The sequence below is a fragment of the Ursus arctos genome, unplaced genomic scaffold (genome assembly GCF_023065955.2).
Source record: "Ursus arctos isolate Adak ecotype North America unplaced genomic scaffold, UrsArc2.0 scaffold_18, whole genome shotgun sequence".
Classification (NCBI taxonomy): domain Eukaryota; kingdom Metazoa; phylum Chordata; class Mammalia; order Carnivora; family Ursidae; genus Ursus; species Ursus arctos.
The window spans coordinates 4,382,937-4,406,438 of NW_026622852.1; the positions used below are offsets into that span (position 1 = coordinate 4,382,937).

The window sequence follows — 23,502 nt, forward strand, 5'->3', positions numbered from 1 at the left end:
ATGTCAACATGGTTCTTTAAATTCAAAAAGAGAGAAAATATAAACATACAGAAATCTGACCCAATTATGTATTTTTATTGAGCAACCTAATCAAACATACATACAGCAACACTTTCATATATACATCTATATGAACTCAATGTCTGTGTATGTTCATTCTAGATGGCAAAAGTGCTATATGAGTAATAAAATGGTAATCCTCCCTGGACAAAAAATGCTTCCCTCACTAGGTTTTGCTACAGAAGTGCCACAAATAAGATGGTTTTTCTGTGATTCTCAACAAATTATTTTCATCAAACAAGCACCTTATATTAAAATGTAAGTATTTGTAACCTAGATCAGAGAAAATAATAATATTAGCTAGTTTGTTGAGTATTTATGACGTGCTTAGTATTATACATATATTGTCTAACTTCAAAATACCACTCCATAAGCATGACACCACCCTATTACATTAACATGGGAAAAAAAAAGGTCAGAGAGATTGAAATATTTGCTTTAGGTCATGTGGCCAACAGAGTCAGGAATCAATTTCTAGCATTCTTACTCCAAAGCCATTGCTATTGACCACTATGCAAAATGTCTTCAAATACTGCCTCACCACTCACTGACAGCAACTCAGTTAAAGGAACAGATATTAAGGACAGATGGAGTAAATGGAAGTGGGGAGGAAATGAAAGTAAACAAAGTGAGAGGAGTAGCCAGAGATGAGAGAGAGTGGGATAGCAACTATTAAGCACAATTTTCAACATAATATTTTAACCTTCATTAACAGAGTACCCCATTCCCTTGAAATAGAAATGTGCTTAGAAGTCATGCACACTGGGGCGCCTGGGTGGCACAGCGGTTAAGCGTCTGCCTTTGGCTCAGGGCGTGATCCCGGCGTTCGAGCCCCACATCAGGCTCCTCCACTATGAGCCTGCTTCTTCCTCTCCCACTCCCCCTGCTGTGTTCCCTCTCTCGCTGGCTGTCTCTATCTCTGTTAAATAAATAAATAAAATCTTTAAAAAAAAAAAAGTCATGCACACTGCTCTATCAGTTTTTAGTTTGTTCTTAAATTTCCTTGCCAAATTATCACCAGATTCTATTTCTATATTTTCAAAACCTGGGAATTGCTGTTTGAGATCAAAATAACTTTTTGTGCAGCATTAATATTTTCCTTTAGTAATTTGGCATGATTCAGATTCTTGTGCTATTGAATAACTCATGTATTTCTGGCATGATTCCCCAACTAGATTATATACTCTCTAAAGACCAGGAAAACACCTTTATTTTCTTTATATTTCCCCAATGACCCAAATCAAATGTTTTATGTATGTTAAGTATTTCATAAATATTTGATATTCTGATTTGATTTCTGAACACAAAATAATTAAACAGATGGCAGAAAGTTACAATCCAGACTCTTCTCAAACTCAAGTGTGTACCTTCGAGACATACATTCACCATCTTATATCCCTAAAAGAACTTGGATGAGACAAACAAACAAAAAATAGTAAGTCAAGTCAGCAATTTTAGAATAAGAATACTGGAGAATTTAAGTAACTTGCTCTTAATCATCCTGAGTATTTGAAGGAGGCACTGCTATGTTTGGGAACTTATTAATGCCTTACATAATACATGGTTAATGTCAAATGACTTGGCTAAGAAGAAACTACAAATTCAGATATTGACACCTTTTTATACTAATATTTATATTTATTTTTATGAAGAAGTTATCATAAGCTTTTAGGGAGGACCTTAATGTATTTTGTAGTCAGAATAGGCTAAGTTATGCTGCAGTAACAATCAGGTCCCTTTCTCAAATAAACATTTATCTCTCCTTCATGCTATAATTCCAGAGTCAGTCTGCAAGGATGTTTGTCTCACTGTTGTTACTCAAGGACAAAGACTTGATAAAGTAGCTTCTGCCTTACATATTGACAGACATTGTTCTAGAGAAAAGCAAACAGTCTGTGAGTTTCTGTAACAGCAATTAAATATTGTCCTTAAAGTGATATTCCATTGCTTGCACTGTATTGGCCAAAACTAACCACAAAACCCCTCTCACTCACAAAAAGTCTACTATGTATAAACCTGCATACTGGATGTATCTGGCAAACAACCACGTTATACTACTGGTCACATTTAATTCAAAGTATGAGATACTTCACAAACATATATATATGCCCATAAACACATAATATGTATTTTACAAAGAACATATGTCTCAGTTATCTACTTGTCCAAAGTCTTTTTTTTTTTCAGCATAGAAAATGTTAGCTAAACGTAGGTTAATCTGGATTTTCAATTCACCATGCTGCCTACTGTAAGATTCTGTATCCTGTTTACCTTGGGTATGAAAACTTTTATGTTGGTAGACAATGTTTAAACAAAAGACTAGGAATTTCTGTGGGTCAAACAGTTTGATCCAAAGAGCTTACTCAATATGGAAACATCATTTGTGTGTAATTTCAGCAATGATCACTTGGTTACGATGAAGCCAAGTCTTTGACTTCTTGCAGTAAGATTCTACCACGTACCTATTAACTTGTAAATTATGTTACTTCCAGGGTCTTGACACTTGCAACAACTTTTCTAATTAAGCTCACTCCTAGAAAATAAATAAGTAGATTCCTTGACATTTTAAAATTGATTGCTTTTTCACCCCGTTGTTACTATTTCTTGTAACTTGTAGGTGTAGGTTGTTTGCCAATATTGTGCAACAAAATGAACTCCTTGATCACTAAGTACTAGTTTGGACTTGCTAGTATGATAATTTTTCTTTTTTCTTTTTTTAAGATTTTATTTATTTATTTGACAGAGATAGAGACAGCCAGCGAGAGAGGGAACACAAGCAGGGGGAGTGGGAGAGGAAGAAGCAGGCTCCTAGCGGAGGAGCCTGATGTGGGGCTCGATCCCGTAACGCTGGGATCACGCCCTGAGCCGAAGGCAGACGCTTAACCGCTGTGCCACCCAGGTGCCCCTAGTATGATAAATTTTCTCATCACTGTTTTTGTCATGCTCCACTATTGTCTTTCAGATTTTTACTAGTATTTCTAATTGATGACTGTTGAAAAGAATCTCCCCATTGATGTCCACATTAAAAAATACTCTCTAAAACAGTTGTGCATCCTGAAACTCTCAAATAGAATTGAATTATTTACATTATTTTGTTCTCTCAGGTGCTATCTGGGTGTTAGGAATTTTATTTCCTGAATCAAGCTATTTCATAGGTTGAGCAAACACAGGTCTTCCAACATAACGCCATAAAGTAGGCATAATATCGACATAAAAAAGAATAATGAATCCACATGTTCTGTCTCCATTTAACAAGCATCCCCATGTCTGAAAGCCTTTAAAATTGTTTGGCATTTTCACCCATTTTCATCTGGACTCATAACACTGTGAAGACGGCCGATTTCAGACATTTATTCTCCACAATTTTTCCCTGAGGATATAGATTTTTTCTCTCTTTCTCTTTGATCAACAGCCTTCAGACATAATCCCAGAGAGTAAGATAAACGAGAGGAAAGTGAGATAAACAAGAGGAAAGTGAAGTTCCAGACAATCGTATACAAGTAGCTCAAAATGGTTGTAGACTCTGCTTTTGCTTTAAGCCTTATATAGGTCAGCAATCACAGCAAACCAATCCTTTCACACGTATCTTCAGAGAAGCGCGTGAAGTAAAGTTACTGGCTCTTTCAGTGAGCTCATATTTCACCCACAGGGCTTCTAGCTACTCTGTAGCATAGCTCTACATGCGTGTATGAGTGTGTTGTGTGCATGTACCTCCAGACTTGCCAAAACTTCAGGGAAGCAAATATGAATATGGGTAAGGAGAACAATTATTCTCAGGACACTGAATGACAGAAAAGTCATTAAATCAGGCACTTTTCTGTGTCTTTCATCTACATTAACCCACTTAATCTACACAACTTTGGAGTGAATGTCACTTCTGATTTCCATTTCCCATTTGAAGACACAACCGGTAATTAAAGTGAATAGTCCAGATATACACAGAAAGTAAACGTCAGAGGTACAATCTGAACGCATAATTCCAACCCTATGCTCCTTTAAAATATGTTCTTTATGAAACAATTAAAACCACCTACTATGGGTCTCATTTGCCTATTCACTCAAAAACTTCTGGGACAGCTATCTTAAGTGATTTCAGAAACCAAATGTGGTCTTCTTTGTGTTATAAGAAAAAACTTATTTCAGGAAATACTTTAGAGTCCAGCTAAAAAAAGAAGTAAGTGCTTGTCTACCCTGACCTTAGATGGAATTGACTTACATGGGCCCTAGTTTGTAAATTGAGCTACAAAGGTAACTTCCAACATACATTTGCTATGCCAGGAAGCTTCTAGATTTCCCTCATCCTGTCTAAGTGACTGCTATGAAGTCTGTGAGCCTCTGTCAAGCAAGGCTCGTGAACCACATGGAGATTTATCACTTAGGGTTGTTGACCTGCTAATCTCCCTCACTTTGAACTGAAGAGATGTGCCACTGAGGCAAAGTCTCCACATCTCCTTGGAAGATCTAGCAATACATTTTAGAAGAGAAGACCCTGGCAGATAAAACAGACTGAAGAGTAAGGATATGTTTGGGAAAAAAGAATGGTGGTTGCAACAGGCTTACTGGAAGCTTCACAGAGGGTGGTGGTAGAGATTCTTAGAGAGAATTCAGCCCTCTGAAAAAGTGGTCAGCTACTCTGAAGACAAACAAACATTTTATAGCAGTGGTTATAGTAAAAATCTGGGGAGGAAAAGGGGAAGGAGTTGGAGTAAAATGCATTTGAAATAAGAAGGCATTAGAAAAAAATTAAACCTTGCCTAATTTCCTAAAATTGAAATTTTATATACAAAAAAATCACACAAATATTGTGATTAACATTTTTGTGTTGATTTGTTAAATAGGCCCTCTGAATGCAAAAAGAAAACAAAATAAAACAAAACAAAAAACACAAAGGCAGAAATAGGTTATAGGTCTGAAGCTTGGTGGATAGTTGGCTCTTTGGAATATTATGAAATAACAGGAAACTCAGAAAATGTCTCTGGCTCCTGAGCCCCAACACAGAGATTTCCTTTATCTAAAGAAGAAAGGAAGGACCTCTTCATGTAAAGTCTACAAATTGAGCCTTCAAGGAACTTGTGTCTCAATAGAACTAAACAGAAATTACAGAAGGCGTTCTGGCTGTGTACTTACTCAACTTCAGGAAGCACAGAGGACTTTGGGTGTGAATGCAGGTGTGAAGGATGATTGGGAATTTGTTCTTTTCTTTATACTAGCCAGCATGGCCAAAGACAAGGCTTACATTTGAATGAGTTTGGTGGAACAGTAAATGGAACATAATATTTCAGTCACAACCTCTCTATTGCTTTTATTTTTTTATTTTTTTATTTTTTAAAGATTTTATTTATTTATTTGACAGAGATAGAGACAGCCAGTGAGAGAGGGAACACAAGCAGGGGGAATGGGAGAGGAAGAAGCAGGCTCATAGTGGAGGAGCCTGATGTGGGGCTCGATCCCGGAATGCCGGGATCACGCCCTGAGCCGAAGGCAGACGCTTAACCGCTGTGCCACCCAGGCGCCCCTCTCTATTGCTTTTAATATGTGTTTATATGAAATCTCGTAAAGGCCTAGAATAATAAAATAAATGTTTTATCCTTTCAAAGATTGATTCTTTAAATAATTCAGGTTGGATTATGAGATTTGTTGAGGAAAATTTCTACTAAGCATATGGAAGAATAGTTCAGGTCTAATGTGTCTCATTTTGATGATCATGTATTTTTTTTCTCTAGATTTTAATTAAATAATTCCTTTTGGGATTAAAACAAAATTACTGAGGAGAATTTATCTTTCCTTCTTTTATACCTTGGGTAAAAACTCTGTAAATATTACATATCTACTTTGAATAGATGAACATAAAATTGATTGTCCACGCTAGACAACTTTGAGATGATTTTGAAAGTGAAAGTACATGATATTATTAAAACTTATCTATATATTAATAATAATGCTGGGAAAACAGATATGAATTGGGACTGTTCAAGTAAAGTAGGATGTATAGCTATCTTAGTTTTAAACATCAATCAGGTAATAAAGAAAAGTGATAATAAATTATTCCAAAGCTTCATTGCAAAACTAGTTTTCAATCACAGGCTTGTTTTCATTTATGAGTTGATGAAGAAACATGATTCAAAAAATGCATTTTAACAGGAAAGGCTTAAATATGCCAGGCTAAAATTGTTGTATGAAAAAAAATGAAATGTTTTTATTCCTGTAATTATAGGTATTAGTCCAAGAAAGTGTGTAGCATGTGTATACTAATGCATTTGTTCATTTCTCCAAGATAATTTCTGAGACACTCAGAAAGAATAAATTAAAAACATGCTTTCTGAGATAATGAGTATAAAGAGATGCAATAATATTGCCATTCTTGTGGAAAAAAAATATTTCAAAGTAGGAACCTTAATCAAGATCATTAGGGAGAGTTAGTATTGAACAATAAATCACAGTGTAAAAAAATTATATGTATATATACACACACTTTATAAAGTTTGTAATGGGATTCCATAGGATTCTCTGACTTTAGGCAAGTAACTGCAACATTTTGTGTCTTTGTCTTCCCACTTATGAAATGGATATAATAGTACTTCCATTGCAAGTTTCATGAAGATTAAATTATATAATACACAGAAAACAAGCAAAATAGGGATGATGCATAGTAAGTATAATGGTTAGCAATTGCTTTTATTGAGTTCCCTAAAATAATAAAACTCTGAGTACAGTTTCCAGTAATTTTTCTTTAACTGCAAATAACTTTTGGTTCCACCTCCTTTTCTTGTCTCAAGTAAAATGACATTTAGTAACCACTGACAAACTCTTTAATATATCTTTATGGGTATTAATGCGGTAAATAAATAATTTTGTGTTGTACCAATATGTAATCATTCTAATAACAGCTAAGTAGGGAATCCTGATAAGAATTCTAGAGTATTCATTTACTTGTTCGTATCCTTCATTTGATTGTTAATTCATTCCTGCTAGTTAGTTACTGAGCATTTACTCTGTGAAGACGTTGGGGATACAGCAGGAAATATCAGACTCAGAGTCATTGCCCTCTTACAGCTTCTATAGATTACAGTAGGAAAAGCTGGATGAATAAACACATTTATAATAGGTAAGGTGAGTAAGTGCCCTGGAGGAAAAGAAGATAGATTAAGTGGGATAAAAAGAAGCAGAGGTGGGTGGCTGGGCGAAAGAGCACTGTGATAAGATCATGTTTGAGCAGAGACTCAATGGTACCAACGGGAGGCCACAGGACTGGAGTACTGGGACAGTTTTCTGAGCAGAGAAAGCAAGTTCAAAACACCTCAGGCCTGAGACTGCTTAGCAGATTGCAGAGAGAGCAAGGAAGCGGGATTAGTTTGAACAAGTGGCAGAGGGCGAAGGAGGTGGGGACCAGGTGAGAGAAGAAGACAGACCATGGGTAACCTTGAAAGGCATTATAAGAATTTGGTTTTCATTCTGAGCAAGATTAAGGAGCCATTTGGGGGTTCCAAGCAAAGATCAAGCAAAATTAGAATACAGATGCTTAGATTTTTTTTTAGGATTTTATTTATTTATTTGAGAGAGAGAGAGTGAGAAAGAACACAAGAGTGGGTGAGGAACAGAGGGAGAAGAAGACTCCCCACTGAGCAGGGAGCCTGATGCAGGGTCCATCCCAGGACTCCTGGGATCATGACCTGAGCCTCCAAGCTGAAGGCAGACTCTTAACAGACTGAGCCACCCAGGTGCCCAGATGCTTAGATTTTTGCTTTTAATATAGTTATCAAGAGACACAGGAGAACAAATCCCTGAACTCCCTGAAATACTAGCCCACTATCAGTCAAGGGAAGATTGTCTACCAACTTTCCCCAGGCTCCCTAACCAGTTTTACACTGTCCCAGAGTCTTCAGAGGACAAATAAAACATAGGCAAGAGGGTGGGAAAAGAAAAGATGGAAGGTTTTGAATTTGCACGGGTACAAGAGGATGGGTAAAGGAGAGAAGCAAGAGAGGAGCTAAAATCTGTAGGTCTTGTTACAGCCTCCTGGACCATTACAGCTGCCTTAAAGGAGCAATTCAAGCAGCAGAGTCAGTGCTACATCCAGGGAGGATCACAGCCATAGTCTTATCAAACACTGAGTTTCCTAGCTTTGCTATGCACTTACTGTGTGACCCTGGGAAAGTCATCTATGCCTCAGCCTCCCCATCTGTAAAATATGGCAATTCTGCCTTACAGGCCAGTTGTGAAGGATAGATACCGACATATAAAAGACAGATGTGTGTGTTGTTGTTCTTTTTGATAATAAAATGAGGTTTATAATAAGATAGTATTGATTGCAAGATGATATTTATCAAAATATCTTGATAATAAGGTTCTTTATTGTCAGATGTACCGTTAAGTGAAGGGTTACTTTAAGGACAAATAATGGACTACATTAAATAACTAATTGATTTTTAAATCCACCCAATGTTCAGAAATGTTAAAATGTTATTGATACAAGAAGAAATTTTATCTTTAAAATGACGGTAATATGATTACTGAAAATTTTAAAATCGAAGAAAATATTATTTGGCTAATATGTAAAACATGAGATCCAATAGGTAAGACTATTTCTGCCATAAAATTACCTTAAATTAGAAACCACTAATCATGTATGCACATGCCAAAATATGACTGCTTCGGCAAGTGATGAATTTGCATATACAATGATTTTAATCAAAGGTACTTATTTGATTTAATTATCTCATTTGCATACACAAAATTTGAATTTTGTACCTATAAATCCTCATTTGTACATGCACCCAATTATTTTGTTGGTACAACTTAGAAATCCCTCTTTGATATATTAGGGCATTAGCTCTCTTTCATTTTCTCTTCCAGCAATATGGATTCAGTTTTTATTGACTATTAAAACAGAAATCCCTGAAACAACATGAGAAATGGATCCTGCTTCCTGTCACGACAGAGGAAACTACACTTCCATTTTGTGCCAAGGAAAAGCAAAAAAAATGCATGTTTTCTCAGACACACTTTTGTTCCTTTCTGACTTCTTATTTGGAAGTTATTTCAAAATTTAAAGAAGACTTTGGGTCACAGGGAGAACTCTTGAGTGGTGATCATATTGAGTTCACTCAATTTTCCAAGTTGTTAGTCCCTAAATGATGGGAGTAAGCTGTTGATCTCTACTACTCTTAAGCAATAGAGAAAATTTAGAGCTGGTAAAAAGTACCAAACTTATATTCCTAGAGACAGATGTTCTCTGTGGAGCTCCTAGAGAAAAAAATGATTAAAAAAAAAAAAAGAAAAGAAAAAAGAAGAGAAAAGAAAAGAAAAAAAGAAAAAAGAAAAAAAGAAAAAAGAAAAAAAGAAAAGAAAAAAAGAAAAGCCTGAAAATCAGTGAAACAAAATTCTATACTACCATGGTCTTGTTGGACAATCAAGATTCTCCTTGGCCTAAGTGAGGGTAGTATGCAGGCTGGCAAAACTGATAACCACAATGACAAAGCTCTGGATAAGCAAGGTATTTGTTTTCTAACTCAGTTTGACAGGCCCATTGAGACACAAGGCTGTTCAAAACCCAAAGTAATTCAAAAACTCATATTAAGAGGTAGCTCTACATTTTAGACAGTTCATTGGTAACAGCAGGAGCCTTTTGCCTTCTGAATCTTTTGTATCTCTGCGTGCTTTTGAGGTCAATGAAGATTCAACGGAGATCCAGTTTGGTAATCTGGGTAGACACAATACCATTGCTGACACTCTTGTGGTTTGAAAATGGAATTTTACATTAAAGCAAGAATAGAAATCCAATGTGTCAATATTCAGAACTTTGTCAACTATGCCTTGTCTGTATTTGGTAATTAAGCTATAGAGAAATCCTTTCTAAACCACTAAATTCTTGAACTTTGGATCTTAACATCCACTCAGTATTGAATCTTCTATGATAAATTTCCCCTTGAGTACTTAGATGTTGATGAAATAAGGCCAAATCAAATCTGCCTATGATGTCTCTTAAATAATACTATGTGGTCTGTTTTCTTCCAGTGTTTACTTTTAATATCTCCAGGGAAGGAATATACTGTAGTAATTAAAACCACAATGGCTCTTGGAATTAAACATATTTGATATGGAAGACTGAACCATGCCTCTAGATATTCTTGTCCTTGTTTGGTTCCTCTTACACATGGGCTTGACCATATGACTTATTTTGATCAACAGGACTTTAGCAAGTATGGTGCAAGGTGAGGCACTTACAATGGGACTTGTCCCTTGGAACACTACTTGGAAATGAGCTGCATGCAATGTGCAAGTCTAAGTTATTCTGCTAGAGAGAAAGATTATGAGGTCTCTGAAGAATGACTCATCATGTAGGAAGAGAGGCCACATGGAGAACTGAGATCTTCATTAAGCCCCTAGTTGAATGTAGTCACATAAATGACACCAGCCAACATCAGGTAGAGCAGAATAGCTGCTCAGTAAACTCACAGATTCATGAGGAATACCAAATGGTTATTTTACACCAGTGAGATTTAGGGAAGTTTATTATACAATAATAGATAATTGATACATGGCTCCATTATTTATTTGGTTATGTGACTTGGGTGAGATATTTAAACTTTCTAATGCTTTTGTTTTCCAGCTCTATATAATGGACAATAATTGTACTACTTCATAGGATTATGAAATGGATTAAATAAAATAATAAATATAAAAAATGTAGCATAACACCTGAGCTATAATAAGTGCATAATCAATGGTAGTTATACCATCAATTTCATCATCTCTACCATCACCACCATTATGACAATCATCACTACTACTAACACCAATGCCAATATCAACACCACTAATATTGCCCCCAATACCTTCCTGATAACAAGTGCTTTCATGATGCTCTGTCTATTGCTATGGGGAAATCAATCTTTCTCAACTAAGACATTTTTTAAGCCAAACATACACACAAAACATTTTTCATTATAGTCAGTAATTATGTAAGTAATGAAAATAATTCATTTAGATATCCCTTTATATTACTTCATTGGATTACTTAAAGAGGTAAAGAGATTTGCTAAGGTCACTCAGAAAGCAAATGGAATGATCATATTTGAAGCTCATGTCTTCTTGCCATGAATTCTAAGCTCTTTTAAAAAATTCTGGCTGTTCTAAAAACAAAAGCCTATGTCTCCCATAAGAAAGTAATCTCCATAAATGTACATATTTCATTGTGCTTACTGCTCCATTCTTAGCACTCAGCAGATAGAAGCTGCTCCAGAAACATTTGTTGAATCTGTGGACAACTGATGGTTGGTAGTTGAGTAGAGTGTGGACAAGAGCCAAATATTTCAGAAAGATGCATTATTAAAAAAAAAAGTCTGAGTTTGAATCCTAGTTCAACAACTTATCAGTTAAGTGAGTCTAGGCAATTGTTAAATTGTTAAATGTTAAATTGTTAAATGTTAATTTCTGTTTCCCAGTTTCCTTATATGTAATGAGGATAGCAATAGTACATATTATCTAGGATTGTTTTAGAGAATATGAAACACTCAGAGCAACAGTGCCTGACAAAACAGTAAGCACCATATTATTATTATTATTTCACTGTTATATTGATCTCTATTGATTTATGGAATAGTTTATATAAAATGTTATTTTAAAGAAGAAAAAATATATTTTTTACTTATAATTTTTATTAGTCATATATGTACATAAAGAGACAACTAGTTCTACAACATTAAGACAAATAGCAGTCCCCAGCCCCTTGCCCTTGCCCCTCTCCATTACTCCTTCCCCAGAATAAATATATTAAAAAGAAGGCCAGGAAAAAGGTAGTGTGTAGTTGAAAATAATGGCTTCTAAACTCCAATATTTTTTTTATATGAGTATAGTTGACACAAAATTTTACATTCGTTTTAGGTATAGAACATAGGGTTTCAACTTCTTTATAGTTATGCTATGCTCAACAGAAGTGCAGCTACCATTTGTCACCATACAATGCTACTACAATATCAATGACTCTATCACCTATGCTGTGCCTTTTATTTCCAAGACTTATTCATTCCATAACTGCATACCAGTATCTCTCACTTCCCTTCACCCATTTTTCCCACCCCCCATTTCCTTTTCCTCAGGCAACTATAAATTTGTTCTCTGTATTTATAGGTCTGATTTTGCATTTATTTGTTTATTCATTTGTTTTGTTCTTTAGTTTCTTTTAGTTTTGTTCTTTAGGAGAAAATCATAAGGTATTTGTCTTTCTCAGTCTGATTTATTCATTTGTTTTGTTCTTTAGTTTCTTTTAGTTTTGTTCTTTAGGAGAAAATCATAAGGTATTTGTCTTTCTCAGTCTGATTTATTAGCATAATCCTCTCTAGATCCATCTATGTTGTCCCAATTTACAAGATATCATCCTTTTTCATGGCTCTGCAATATTTCGTTGTGTATATGTATGCATATATTTGTACATGCACACACACATGTATACATATACATACACACATACACCACATCTTCCTATCTCTGTCTATCAATGGACGCTTAGGTTGCTTCCATGTCTTGGCTATTATAAATACTGCTGCAATAAATATAAGGGTGCTATATCTTTTCAAATTAGTGTTTTTTGTTTTCTTTGAGTTAGTACCCAGTAGTGGAATTATTGGATTATAGGTATTTTTATTTTTAACGTTTTGAGGAACCTCCATACTGTTTTCCACAATGGTTGCACCAATTCACATTTCCACCAACAGTTCACTAGGGTTCCTTTTTCTCCACATCCTTGCCAACATTTGCTACTTTTTGTCTTCTTGATTTTAGCCATGTGACAGGTGTGAGGTGATATCTCATTGTAGTTTTTATTTGCATTTCCCTGATGATTAGTAATGTTGAGCATCTTTTCATGTGTCTGTTGGCTATCTGTGTGTCTTCTTTGAAAAAAATGGTTGTTCAGGTGCTCTGTCCATTTTTTAATCAGATTATTTTATTTATTTATTTATTTATTTATTTATTTATTTACATTGTGGTGTTGAGTTGTATCAGTTCTTTATATATCTTGGATATTAACTCCTTATTGGATATATCATTTGCAAATATCTTCTCCCATTCAGTAGGTTGCCTTTTGCTTTCTTGATGGTTTCCTTCAATGTGCAAAAGCTTTTCTTTTTGATATAGTCCCAGTAGTTTATTTTTGCTTTTGTTTCCTTTGCCTTAGGAGACACGACTAGAAAAATGTTTCTAAGGCTGGTATCAGAGAAATGAATGCCTATGTTCTCTTCTAAGATTTTTAGTTTCAAGTCTCACATTTAGTCTAATCCATTTTGAGTTCAATTTTGTTTATGGTATAAGAAAGTGGGTCCAGTTTCATTCTTTTGCATGTAGCTGCCCAGTTTTCCCAGAATGATTTATTATAAAGATGGTCTTTTCCCCATTGCATATCCTTGACTCCATTGTCATAGATTAATTGACTATGTGAGTGTGGGTTTATTTCTTGGCTCTCTATTCTGTTCTATTAATCTATGTGTCTATTTTTGTGTCAGTACCATACATACTGTTTTGATTACTCCAGCTTTGTACTATATTTTGAAATCTGGAATTGTGATATCACCAGATTTTTTGTTCTTACTCAAGATTGCTTTAACCATTTGGGGTCTTTTGTGGCTGCATAGAAATTTTAGAATTATTTGTTCAAGTTCTGTGAAAAAATGTTGTTGACATTTTAATAAGAATTGTATTGAATTTATAGATTGCTTTGGGTAGTATGGACATTTAAACAATGTTAATTTCTAAGCTCCATTCTTCATTAGAATCATATGGGATGATTATTAAAATTCAGATTTCTGCCAACTCTAACCCTCTTTCTTGATCCTCTATATTTGTAACAGTTGTTTCACAGAATAATGCTTGCACAGTCAGGTTTGAAAAGCACAAAAATCAAATGAATTATAATAGTACAAATGCAGGCACCATATTATTTCATGAGATGAGATGTTTTGGAATGCAGAAATTTTTCTATTGCCCTTCAAATTCAATCATGTGGGGAGTTGGATATTATACCCAGGTCCACACCATGTGCCATTTGAATGTCCCTTTTCTCCTTTCTGCTTCTTCCCTCCACTCCCCTCATCCCAAGTAATACTGACCCTCCTGGAACACATGGAAAAACTTATGGGGGCTAGTAGGCCCTTACTACCTAAACTGTGGTCCATGGAGCGGCAATATCAATATCATTTGGGAACTTGTGACAAATGTAAATTTTCAGTCCTAATATATGGCACTGGCTCTCAACTCCAGTTGCCCATGGGCTCACCAGGAAGCTAGAGCATCATGCTAGGTTCCACCCAGAAATACTGAGTTAATTGTTCTGGATGGGACCCAGGTATTAACTATTTTTTTTAACACCCCAGGTGATTCTGACTTGTAGTTTGGGTGAAGAAACACTCATTTAGAGGAAAGGTTTTGGCAGAAAAATTCAGATTGATTTTAGAACTTCTATTCCATAGACTTCTCCAGGGTCCTACGGGAATCCAGGTTCCAGAAAACCCTTCAGATTTCCTTACATGACTGGACTAGGGCCTCTTAGCTTCATTATTTACGGTTGCTGAACCACCCAGCCTAGTCTGACTTCTATCTTGCCTTCTTGATAATCTCCTCAGAATCTGAATAACCTTATGATTAAAGGAGATAACATTCATAATGTCAATGGGAACAGGATACAAAACCAGTGACATCTTACTACATTTTTAAGACAAAAGTCAAGTATTTTCAAGCATAGCACTAATGATAATGTTTACTTATATTATGGTTAGAACTCTCTAATCTCCGCGACTACTATTGCTTTTCATATTTTGACTATTGCAAGGTGATGATATGTTTGCCTTTGAAAAGATTGTAATATTTAAAAAATACATTTATTTTTTGTAAATCTCACATCTCATACACTTGAAAATTATTTTACTCAAACAGATTGAATTTTTCTGATCCTCACAGTTTACCCTTATAATCAATTAATAAGGGGAAAGCAGACCTTGGGAGCTAGCAAGACCCAGTTTTTTTGTTGTTTTGTTTTTGTTTTGTTTTATGTATGTGACTGAACTAAAACATGGCACTTTTTTCTCTAATCTTAAGATTGATCTTTACAGAGTGAAGTAAAAGCACTAAAAATCAATTTCAAGTCAAATATTTGGGAAGTAATGTATTATTTGAAATTCCTTGAATAGGAGACAAAGTGAATGAGTTATTTATATAATATCTTGCTATTCACAGTGTGGCCCTTGAACTTGCAGCTTTGACATCACCTGGGAGCTGACAGAAAGCAGACTCTTGACCTACTAAATTAGAGCCTGCATTTTAACAAGATAGCTCAGTGGATTCATGAGCATATTAAAGTTTGAGAAGCACTAATATAATACACAGTAAGACTCAGAATTTTTTTTTCCTCCAACATTTGTCTTCCCTAAGTCACATCTAAGTTGTCCATTCCTCTTCCTTATCCAAACTCTCAATAAACTGCTCATGTACTTCCAAACTTTGTGTTATTCTCCTCTACTATTTCCATCTCTGGCCATCTCTTATTTTGCCAAGCATTCTAATCCATGAATAGAGGCAGGACGCTAAACAAATGCACTTTTTCAGAACTTTTTCTTTTGCAGCTGAAAAAGAGAGAAAAGTAATGACATTTTCTCTATAAAGAGTAGACTCTATAAAGAGTCTACTGTAAACTATTAAACTCTCAAGGAATAAAATGTATAATAATGCAATGTCCTCTCCTCATAAATCTGACAATGAGAAAATAGTGCACGAAAAATATCATTTCCCCAGTATTGTAAAAGCACAGAAATATGTTGTTTGCTTTCCTGAGATAGATGTAAAAGGGTATCAACTTCTCTAGAGATGAATGAGATTGATAAAAACTACTTCCACTCATCTTAGTTTTCAATGAATAATCAATCATAATAATCCATGGCAATTATGTAAGTTAAGACATATAAATCATTTTTCTGATTTCACTTCTCATAAGAATAATTGAGAAAAAAATAATTATTTATGCCAGTAAGTGTTGTGTGTTTCACTATCAGTATAAACCCTATACAATATTCTTCATAATTACTTACACAGTAACTAACAATGAGATGCTAGTTTTCTAAATGATTGAGAGATTTTGATTGAGTGTGAATATGTGAAGCATCTGTGAAAACAAACACCTCCATTGACATAATCTGGTTGAAAACTAAATTTTTACTTTTAATTGAAAAAGAAGAAACAAAACATCCTAAAATGTCTAACAAATTGCCAGAGAAAATCTCTTTCAACTTTTTTTTTCCTTCCTTCCCTTTGAGGGCACACTATTGCCATATATATGCAATTATTATCATTAATATTATTTTCCAAAACTGTTAATACCATGTTTCATTTCCCCACGTAGAATATTACCCAGCAGAAGTCCACGAAAGCAGTCACAAACACATTCACAACAAAGATAGAAAACTGTCATTTGATTTCTGCTGTCCAGTATGATGATTCAACTAAAGCAAAGTCAGATTTAATCAGCTATGAAACTGGACACATGAAAGTCAACTTGTGTGTATATTATGGCCATGATCATTAACACCTCCAATGAAATAAGAGGAGAAAAGAAATAAAAGGAGAAAAGAAGTTACCAAACTTCCATATAACTTTAAATAACTTTTAAAACAAAACATTTCTTCAAAAGACATTTTTCTGCCTTTGGTGTTGTGAACATTTGGGTGTATTCTCAGGGTCATCCCTGGGCAAACGGATGGTGCACATTTTATGGAAAACATTTGGATAATAGTGCCCCTCCTACACTCTGGGTGTACATGTAGAGGACACTTTCTGATTTCCAATCTTGGCTCAGTTCAGAAGTAAAAAGGGAAGCATTAAGTCCCTGGGGAAAAAAATATAGCTTATTTCAGGGCATGCTTGATTTTCTGTCCACTTAAGTGTTCATGTTTTTACAGGTTTCATAGGCAAAATAAATCCTTTTGAATATCAGAAAGAAAAACACTATGCAGATTTGAGAAGAGAAAAACCAACTTACCACAGTTGTTCAGTTAATTGACAGGCACCATCAACTGAAACAACAAAAATATATTTTGATATTGCAATCATAAAAGCTACCAAAGACTTTTAAATTGTCTTCAAACACATATTGTGAATTTATCTACAGTAGTAAAATTAAATAAGCAGTAAAGATACATAATTTGATCTCAATCATTTAGTTATTTCATATGAAAGTGTTTCATCCCCACCATTGTGATCCAAATTAGATAGCTGGTTGTTTCTGAAATCTTTTATATATGCAAACTGCAAATGTATATTTTGTAACCATGTTTTATTCTGATGTTCAAGTTTCAAAGGACAGAGAATCCTGTATAATATGGCTTTTGTTAGGGCATGAGCATAATCATGAAATCCTATCCTAATACACAACCCTGATGGTGACATACAAATCACCTTGCTGAAAAAAAGTTCACTGTATTGTTTGTACAAAAAAAGCTGAAGTATTTAGCATAAAGTTTAGCAGCTTCAGTCAACTGTCCCTGTTTTACCTTTCTAAGACCCTCTCCCATAATTATCTAGTGAGTCCTTATTCTATCTTTCAAGTTCATCTTCCACTATTTTCCCCTGTGCCCTATACTCAGGCCATATCTTAAACATGTTAATTTTTTTATTTTTAAACAATTCTTTGGTTTCACCCCTTTTTCTCCAGCTTTGTATTTTTTTCTATCCATTTGTTAGGGCTACCTCAACTAACTTCTTCTCAATAAAGATTGTCTTGACACCCAGTGAAGGAATTACTCTTCTGTTTTTAGATATTCCCAACATATTTCGTACTTCTACTACAATACTCAGCAGATTCTCTCTTATATTATAGATAGGTATTTATGCCTTGACCGTTCATTTTTGCCTACCCAGAAGACTTCCTGCTATGCCTTTGGTACGGGAGATGTCCAGAAGATGATTCTTAAGCTAAAAGGAGCAATGCATTTAATACAGAGATAACATGATGCATAAATTTTTCTTAGGTTCATCTGCCATCTTTAACAGAAAAATATTATCGTATTGCACCAGCTTTTGATAATAGGACTTGAATTTTAAGGGAATAGTAATATCCATTATGAATGAAAACTTTAGTTTCATGAAAAAATAAATTAAAAAATCTAAATTAAAAAAAATTCCTTTGTTGATAAATGGCTTTTTAGGCAAGTTCTTCAAGACATTTCTTTTGTATCATACGGGAATATATTTTATTTTATTTTATTTATAGATTTAAAAAAACATTTAAAAATTAAAAAAATCTTTTTTTTTTCAAGCTTGAATTTTGTATGGAAAGGTGATAATACTTTCTGGCCCTCTATTAGCACAGCATATGTTTGAAATTAGTGTTTTGAGGAACAGTGACAGATTTGCCTTGAGCCATTAACATGATCACCCCAGCAACAAGCCTGAAATTAGTAGCATCATCTTAGAAAAGAGAATCTATCTTTTTATGGAGAATGAAATGATAGCGTTGCCTTGTTTGTAATTTTATACTCCTGGACAAGTTAACTATGCCAGAGCAGACTCTGTTTATATAAAGTCTGCAAGTGCATTCCACACTTACAATGCCTTATTCTCCATTCGCCTTCTGGGCCCACAATTACTTTAAGCTTCAAAAAGTAAACAATTTTGTGCAAATACTCATATCAATTTTTTTCCCTAGATGACTATAAATTGGCTATCTCTTCATCCATTTTTTTAAAGACTTTCTTACTATTGTCATGTAATATATTAAATATCAAGAGAAAGTATTCTTGAATAACAAAATTTTAAATATTAGATTAAAAGATTTATATGAATATTTAAAATACTAGCGATGTTTCTTAATTTGGTGAGAGGGAGAATTTTATTAGATTCTTTGTACCCAAACCTAAAATATGATATTTCAACCTGCAGCTTCTTTGATTATGTATTCTTCATTCCAACCTTCTATAATTCTCATAAAAAGAATATAGGCCTAGTACACAATAAAAAAAAAAATAAAACCCGTGTGTGTGTGTGTGTGTGTGTGTGTGTTAAATTGAGAAGTCTCAAAGTAAAATCATGCTACTAATTTAATATATGTTGATAGTGTGAGTCTACAACCTGGTCATTGGTGGGCACTTTCTTTCTTTTTTTTTTTTAATTTATTTATTTTTAAAGATTTTGTTTATTTATTCGACAGGATAGAGACAGCCAGCTAGAAAGGGTACACAAGCAGGGGGAGTGGGAGAGGAAGAAGCAGGCTCATAGCGGAGGAGCCTGATGTGGGGCTCGATCCCATAACGCCGGGATCACACCCTGAGCCAAAGGCAGACGCTTAACCGCGGAGCCACCCAGGCGCCCCTGGTGGGCACTTTCTTTAAAAAGGGTTAAAATTCCCAAACTGTTTTAGCAAGAGTAATCAATTATTATGAAAGCACCTTCATAAATATTAATACAAATGAATCATTGAGTTTTAGGTATAATTATTAATACCTGAAAATCATCTATATTACTTTGAACTTCTTTAAAAAAATTAGAGTGTGGACTCTACATACTGATTTATTGAGGATGACACTAGTAGATAAGGAAACTGAAAAAAAAAATCAGTGGTAAACACCCCTGAATTTATTGTTGCTTTGCATTTCTGTGTCAGAGGTAATGCAAACATAGCTGGGCTAGGGACTTCAGGGATCCATGGCTTTCTGAAAGCAACGATCCTATGGTAGTCTACTGTTTCACTCAAAAGGCAACCAAAACTTAACAAAGAAAATCCCATTAGAAAGAAATGTGAAGCAGAATATGTTTTAATCAATATCTGTTCTAGGGACATTTAAGTGGAGATTTTCTTCCATGTGACTGGACTTGTCAAAGAACAAGACCAATCAAGACCTCTAGTTCTAGTAACACAAAATATTTTAATGATCTAGAATTTCTAACATGTTCAACTATCTAATTCACCATTTTTATTGATCCAAATTTTCTATTATTCTTTTTTCTTTCTTTCTTTTTTCTCCTTGCTAAATATCTTTTCCATTCCCTTTCTTCTTCTGCATTTTGATCAGAACTTAATAATGCCATCTACAAAATATGGAAATCATACCATATGAAATAGATAACTTACTAACTAGATAACCAATTGATTGAGAGACAAGATCTTATCAAAAACTTCTGAACTTTTGTTTTGATTCCAGAGATGCTGGCATGAGTATAGAAAAGAAGTCATCTCAAATAAAATGATTTATGGATAGCACATGCACCTACAATTTTTTTCTCAAAATAAGTTTTTTAGGTCCTTTCATATGCAAATTTATTCAAATAGCACTTACAATTAGCCATCTACCTCTCTGTATTTGACCATTTAATTCTCATAAAGAGCATCTATTTTCTATGAAAGAACCCGGGTGTTTGAATGCAGGAACAGAATACTAAGTGGGATATCATTCTAATATTGTGATTATATGATTCATTAGAAAATAAGAAGAAGAAATTAAATATGTATTATTGCCTTCTCTGTATATCTGTACTAAGCAGGTGGTAAGAGTAAGCCAGCTATTTCTGCATTTACTTGTAGAACCAATTACAGAAATAATTATGAAAACAAATGCAAATAGGTACCCACTCTGGGCACAGAAAATTATTTTAGCAGTGAAATTCTTGTGTTCCAATAATATCACTGAAATACATACATGCATATGTAATACATATATATCATGTGTATCATTTCTCTGACAACCACACACATATGCATACAGATATAGACACATGTCTAAGTGGTCAGAAGGGTTCTTTCTCCTCTTTTCTAATTTTATCAGATTTCTTTCTTTCGGCATTTCCTTTTCTTTATACAAAAACTCCAGGCCTCATTTCTCATATCAGTCATGAGCAAGTCCAGGAGTTGAGCTGAAGAGGCTGGAGATGAGTGGTAACAGGGAAAGAAACCAAGAATGAAAAGGAATTGGTATGACTAAGCCTCATGACATATATTCCATAAATGGCCCCTGAGCAAAATCCAGAATTGTCTTTAAGTGTGTGTATGTGTAAAAAAAGAAAGGATACCCTTTAGGTGAAACATTATTAAGATAAACATTAGACAAATATAACTCAAAGAAATATATTAAGAAAATCTTCACTGACCAAAATGAGGGGAAAAAGTGGAAATGACTTATATGGAGTCACTGATCTTTTGGCTCTAGGACATTTATGAATCTCTGCCAAGAGCCTCACATGAAAATCTCTTAACAGGTATGGGGGTTGAATTTAAACTTTTGATAAGAACAGAGAAATTCCAGAGAGGATTTAACAAAAAATTATTTCTGGGTTGGTACCTTGTGCATTCAGTCTCCAAAATTCTCTGGAAGGGCACACCCCTAACAAAGGATTTAGGGATTATGAATAAAAAACCCTGTTAAGCAGGAGTTCACATCCATAATTATCAAACAAATGAGTCAATTTTAAGTGAAAGTCAACAGAAAGTTCAAAGAGCAAGATTAGAAACACCAAAACATTCAGATAATGGGATTACTAAACATAGATTATAAAATAATTACTTAAAATAATTAAAAATGAAAGATGGAGAGAAATATATGAAATAAATAAGATGTTATCAAAATAACAAGACCATTTTCAATGAGTGCCAATTATAATTTTACAAACAAAAATATAATCATTAACTCTAGTAAACAGGTATATTAAATGTAGCTAAGAAACAATTAACAGGAAATCAGAGCTGAATAAATTATCCATAACAGAGAAACAAAGGAAAAAAATGTGATAAGAAAGAGCTTATGAGACATTAAAAAAAAATGGGTCAGATGGTCCAACATCTGTCTAATACGAGCCAGAAAGACAATGAACAGAAGTACCCTTAAAAGAGTAATATATGAAAAATGTTCAAGAATTGTGATATATATATATATATACACACACATATATATATATATATATATATATATAAACTTGTGATATGTATCTGTATATCTATATAAATCTGTTTATGTTGGTCTACCTATTTACCTGTCTATCTCTTCAGGAAGCTAAAAGAATCTCAAGATAAATTCAACTAAATCTACCCCACAAACAAACATAAACACAAATTTAAAAGTAGCTAGAAGATAAAATAGGTATTTAAACAGAAGCAGATCTGGTTTACAGCAAACTTTTCAACAAAAATAGTAGAACATGTAAAATAGAAGAATCATCTCAATAGGAGTAAGGGAAAATAAATATTACAGCAGCCTTTACCTCTATACACTAATTTATTAATGAAGGTTAAAAGAGATGTTTTCATACAAAAAAAATCATTAATTTCTAACTACATCCCTTACTGAGGGAAATCTAAAAGTTATAATTTAGGAAGAAGTAAACTGAATTTAGAAAGAAAGAGGTGTAAGAAAGAACGGTAAGTAAAGACACTGATTCATATAGGTAAATCTAAAAAAATCACTGACTGTCTAAAAATAAGATAATGTAATAATATTAATAATGTACAAAATATGGTAATATACTAACGTCAGTAATCAATTTTGGGGCAAATTAAACAGTGTCTAAAATACTAGACATCTATAATATGCAAAAGTTGGTTGGAGGGGTTATAATTAAAGTGTTCTAAAGCTCTTATGCTATTTAGGAGAAGGGTAAGAATATTTACCAGCTTTATGCTCTGTTAAGTGAGGTATCAGCATTAAAACTTAAAGGTAACCACCCAGACAAAAAAGAAAAAAGGAAGTTATAATATCCAATTGATTAGGAGACGAAAAAAGAAAAAAGAAATTACAAAAAAGGAGAAATATCATGCACAGAAATAGCTAAGTAAATTAAAACTACACAACAAAATAAATAAATACAAATACATCAGTAACCACAATAACTATGCTGGATCACAACCTCAGGAGTTCTCCAGGTGAAATCTGAAACTGGCCACTTACACAGAGGGCAGGGAGAGACTGAAGAAAAAGGCAGACCACCCAGATGGGTAGGTGGCAGGTTTTCAAATAAGCAAGGGAAGTTACATATGATACTTGTCTTGGGTGGCTGCAGGAGGAGCAAATCTCTGCACCTGCCCGACAGAACTTATAGGTATAAATAGAGGCTTAACAGGGTTCGGCCATGTGTATGGCCCAGATGATCTCAATAACATATCACTCAGTCAAGGTTGTGTCCTTGAAGTAACTCTGGCTATTGGAACGGTGGGCATAAAGTACATTCCAAGGACTGGAGAGGGGTAAGGAGTCCCAATTGCCTGAATCCAGCTCGTGGGTCAACTGGTGGTCATGGTCCTCAATGACCTCCTCGAACAAAATGTCAGGGAACTCAACTGGTAGTTGAAGATTCTAATACTCTCCTTCCTCTTCTTCCCAGGATTGTATCACCCTTCCTATTCCCTTTCTTAAGTCACCACCACTCATGCTCAGGAGCACCTACTTGCTTTCCTCCCAGTTCTATTGAAGAACAGGACAG

At 34.4% G+C, this 23,502-nt stretch overlaps 1 long non-coding RNA gene across 1 annotated transcript in view; it reads right to left on the reverse strand.

Annotated features, from left to right (window-relative positions):
* Positions 1–23,502, reverse strand: part of LOC130544001 (uncharacterized) — a 506,551-nt gene that overhangs the window by 167,897 nt on the left and 315,152 nt on the right. Inside the window, exon 3 of the long non-coding RNA XR_008959844.1 lies at positions 17,081–17,114. This is a non-coding gene — a long non-coding RNA (uncharacterized LOC130544001). The remainder of the gene's footprint in view (positions 1–17,080; positions 17,115–23,502) is intronic.